The sequence below is a fragment of the Rhinopithecus roxellana genome, chromosome 12 (genome assembly GCF_007565055.1).
Source record: "Rhinopithecus roxellana isolate Shanxi Qingling chromosome 12, ASM756505v1, whole genome shotgun sequence".
NCBI lineage: Eukaryota > Metazoa > Chordata > Mammalia > Primates > Cercopithecidae > Rhinopithecus > Rhinopithecus roxellana.
In genome coordinates, this window is record NC_044560.1 from 96,157,481 (window position 1) to 96,162,223 (window position 4,743).

The following is a 4,743-nucleotide window of genomic DNA, read 5'->3' on the forward strand; positions in this document are numbered from 1 at the left end:
AAAGGTAGCATAATGATTAAGAGCGTGTCTCCTGGAGCCAGAATGCTTGCCTATGAATCCCAGCTCCGCCACATATTGTCTTTGTGATTAACCTTTCTTTGCCTCAGTTTCCTTGTTTATAAAATGGAGGTAATGGAACCTATTTAGTGGAGTTTTTAGGAAGATGAAATTAATTTTATAAAATACTTAGAATTGTAGTATTACAGATTAAATTCTGTATATGTGTTTAGAAACATATTCATTCATTTGTTCCCCAACTATTCACTGAGTGCCCACACACTAGACATTGATTTAGGGTCATGGAATAAATACATCAGAGAACAAGTCAAGTCTTTGCCTCATGGAGCTAACATTCTAAGAGGAGAAACATGCAGTAAACAAGTAAAGAAATGTATGATCTATTCAGGGAGTAGTTTGTGCTATGAAGAAAAGCACCTGTTTTGGTTAAAAAATAGCTATGTGGTGGGAGTGGGACTATTTTATACAGGGCAGTGATTGTAGACCTCTGATGAGATAACATTTGATGAGAGATCTGCAGGGAGCCATGTGTCATGGGGAAAGGCATTGGAGGGTTTTGTGCAGGACAATAATGTGTGATCAGATTTACTTTAAAAGAATAATTTCGGCTGGGCATAGTGGCTCCTGTGTGGTAATCCCAGCACTTTGGGAGGGTGAGGTGGGTGAATCACTTGAGTCCGGGAGTTTGATACCAGCTTGGGCAACATGGCGAAATCTCATCTCTACAAAAAATACAAAAATTAGGCCGGGCGCGGTGGCTCAAGCCTGTAATCCCAGCACTTTGGGAGGCCGAGACGGGCGGATCACGAGGTCAGGAGATCGAGACCATCCTGGCTAACACGGTGAAACCCTGTCTCTACTAATAAAAAAAAAAATTAGCCGGGCGATGTGGCGGGCGCCTGTAGTCCCAGCTACTCAGGAGGCTGAGGCAGGAGAATGGCGTAAACCCGGGAGGCGGAGCTTGCAGTGAGCTGAGATCCGGCCACTGCACTCCAGCCTGGGCGACAAAGCGAGACTCCGTCTCAAAAAAAAAAAAAAAAAAAAATACAAAAATTAGCCAGTGTGGTGGCATGCGCCTGCAGTCCCAGCTACTTGGGAGGCTGAGGTGAGAGAATTGCTTGAATCTGGGAGGTGAAGTTTGCAGTGAACTGATATTGTGCCACTGCACTCCAGCAAGACCCTGTCAGGGGAAAAAAAAAGTTTGGCTGTTATGTGGAGGACTGGGATAAAGAAGAGCAAGAGCGAGGTAGAAGAGTCGTCTAGGGAGAATGGTTAGGGGCCATTGCAATTATCCAGCAAGAGATCTTGGACCAGGATGGCAGCAGTGGAGGTGGTAAAATGTGGTTGGATGAAGCATAAGCTTTGAAGGTATCAACAGGACCAGCTGATGGAAGGGAGTCAACAGGACCAGCTGATGGAAGGGAGTCAACAGGACCAGCTGATGGCTGTAAACTGGGGGGTCACTAGCTATCAGATGGCATTTACTTAAAGCCATGGAAGTAGATGAGCTGCCTTATGGAGAGGGAATAGGAAGGAGGTAGACCATTCTATCAAAATTCTCTTTCTACAGGACACTTCTCACTGAGATATTATTCATCTGGGATTTATGTTATTTATTCAATTTTTTTTGTGTTTGGTTCCATTAGAAAAGCTCCATAGGGGCCGGGCGCGTTGGCTTATGCCTGTAATCCCAACACTTTGGAAGGCCGAGGCGGGCGAATTACCTGAGGTCAGGAGTTTGAGACCAGCCTGGCCAAAATGGTGAAACGCCGTCTCTACTAAAAATACAAAAATTAGTTGGGTATGGTGGAGCACTCCTGTAGTCCCAGGTACTCGGGAGGGTGAGGCAGGAGAATCGCTTGAATCCGAGAGGCGGAGGTTGTAGTAAGCCGAGATTGTGCCACTGCACTCCAGCCTGGGAGACAGACTCTATCTCACAAAAAAAAAAAAAAAAAAAAAACCAACCAAACAAACAAAAAAACAGCTTTGTAGGAGAAGGAACCTTGTATCTTCACCACATAAACTGTGTTTGGATTCGCAGTCGAGTTGGGGAAAAAAAAATCAGTCTGGAAGAGTCACACCAAACCAGCTCCTATCTCTGGGGATAGAACAAGGAGTTTGGTTGGTGAGATATGCCGTTCCTGAACCTCTAGCCACACTAACTAAGGCTTAATTAATGACCGGACGACTTGAAAGTGCCTTCCACTGTTTATCTTTTAAATCTGCAACGAAATGCAACAGAAACGCGAAAAATAAACAATAGAAGCCAGTCTTACTACACACTGCACAAGCCAATAAAACCCCAAATGCAGCTCAAAACCAGGTGTCACGCAAACGTCTACTTTTTTGCTTTTATTTGAGACGGGGTCTCCGTCGCCCTGGCTGGAGTGCAGTGGAGTGATCTCGGATCATTGCAACCTCCGTTCTGGGATTCATGAGACTTTCCTGCAGTAGTCTTTTGAACAATTGATATTACAGACTTGCATTATCACAACCGTGTAGTCTTCGAGACGCATGGCAAAAACTAGATTTTATCAGTTGATTAACCATAGTCTAATTTTCAACACTAAAAAATTTAGCCTCGCGTAACACAAGGCCTACAAAAAATTTGATGTAAGACTCAAAAGTGTTTCTCTCCACGGAAATCTTTAGTAAAAGGCGAAAGATTTATACGATTTGAAGAGAAACCAGAGTATGCTAGTAACCTTGGCTTACGAACCTCGCGGGGAGAGCTAACACTTAACACACTTATGGTTGTTGGATGCTTGCGTGGTACGCACTCCCTGCATATGGTTTATGCACAAAGATGTGTGTAAGAGGGATCATGCCCTAAAATAGTGCGGAAACGCCCGCACGGAGGGAGTGCAAGCATCGTGAGGGGATCTTTTCGTGGTGCACCATGGGTATGCAAATCACAGGCGACTCCGGGCTGTTCCGCACCACAGGGACTGGGTCTCCGGGGCGGCACCCTGGGGACCCGCGGATCAGTGGTCTCCTTTGCTCTCCTATTCTCCTCTCTGCTGGTCCTCCTGGGACCCGCACCCCGTGGGTGCCGAGTCCCTTGCGGAGCTGGTGTTTGTCCCAGGGGTTAAGGTCCTGTCCCGCCGTCCTTACCCGCAGTAAGCCTCCGGGCTTAGGGAGAGGGACGGGGAAACAGACGGGCACAGACACTCAGGGGCAGTGGGAACTCACAGGAGGCACGACACTATCTCTCCTGGAGGAGATGGCATCCGATCCATTTCACCTCGAAGGGTGATAAGAAGTCACGTCAAGGGGATGTGGGAAAGTGTTCTAGGCAGAGGGAATGGCGTATGAGAAATTATGGACCCGAAGACCAGTTCAGCCTGTCCAGACAGTGGCGCTCCGTGTGTCTGATGAAGGGGTGCTAGGGTGGGAGGCACAGGCTAGATCTCCTCGGGCCTGGGAAGATGAAGATGAGGAGGCTTAGTGAGGCTGGCTAACTTGCCCAGGGTTACTCCGCTGGTAAGTGGCACAGAGGGCTGAAGCCCTTTGCACTATTCTAACCTGGTGAGCTCTCTCTGCTCCGCCTAGAAGGCCCTCCTTGGTGACCCAAACACTGCTGGACCCAAATCCAGCCTCCCTCCCTTGGGCCTGCTGGTTGCACCCCCTACTGTAGGTTCTCTGCCAGCTACCCGCTTCTCTTGAGCTTTTTAGGCATGTTAGTGTGGATTCAATTGCAATAGGCGTTTCCTTTTTTTTGTATCTTTTGGTCAGAACATGATTTCCTGGCCTTTGTCCAGGTGGGGTGGGATGTGAGAAGGCATTGTTGGTGGGGTGGGATCATTCCTGGTGAGTGGGTGATTGGAGCCCAGGGTCTATGCGAACTAGACTATGGGTCCTAAGCTATGGCTGGGAAAGGGCAGTTGCAAACCTCCCCACACCTCTGGGTGAGGCTCTGTGCTGTATTCCAGGGCTGTGGCCACTCTTCAAGGCCTGTGCTCAATGGGGCTGTTCAACCTTCACGGAACAAACAGCTTAAATTGTGTCCTCACTAGCTGCTAGCACTTCGTTTCTGGGCAGTTGCCGCAACTGATCCACTGGCTGACTGGCCAAAGATGCCTCTCGGCTGTCAGGCCAACCACCAACTTGCAGAGGCCTTTGCCTTGGAGGTTGCTCTGGGAACTGGCTCCTTTCCCTCGGTCCACAAACCTCCTGAGAAGCTCCCCAGACCCTGTTGCCCTCTCTCTGCTTCAACTGACCGCTTTCCTGATCTGCCTCCACCTCACCTTCCAGCTGCTGCATGGCCTTGCCCCTCCGCCTTGCCATTTCCCGTGCGGGTGAAGCAGGTAGATGGAGGTGAGTCTGCAGAGGTGGGCGGGCTGGAATATGGTGGCTTGGAAAGCCACATGGTGGGGCTTTTTTTTCCTGCTCCCGGTCTCCAGATTGAACCCAGTAGGATTTCACACCAACAAAGTTTGTTATCGTTTTGTATACTAAGCACTTAATCCAGATGATGTTACCAAGTATATGACAAAAATCCAGAATCTGGGGTCTTTTCCACCCAGAACTAGAGAAGCTAATACCTCAGGTCCTGGCACCAAAGCCCCTTCCAATAGCGAATGTTCACTTGCAAACTCCCCACTGTCCAAAAAAAAAGCACTGAAGTCATTTGAGATGAGTTCACATAGAATATATTTCATTCTTTAAAAAATAAAACTTTCAACATAGCTAACATCTATGTACACTACAAAAATAGACATTTTC

At 48.0% G+C, this 4,743-nt stretch overlaps 1 non-coding gene across 1 annotated transcript; it reads right to left on the reverse strand.

The window, feature by feature from the left end:
- Positions 1–2,595: 2,595 nt before the first annotated feature.
- LOC115892449 lies at positions 2,596–2,714 on the reverse strand. Its single transcript, XR_004052331.1, has one exon. It is a non-coding gene; the product is annotated as a U5 spliceosomal RNA (small nuclear RNA).
- Between the last annotated feature and the right edge of the window lie 2,029 nt (positions 2,715–4,743).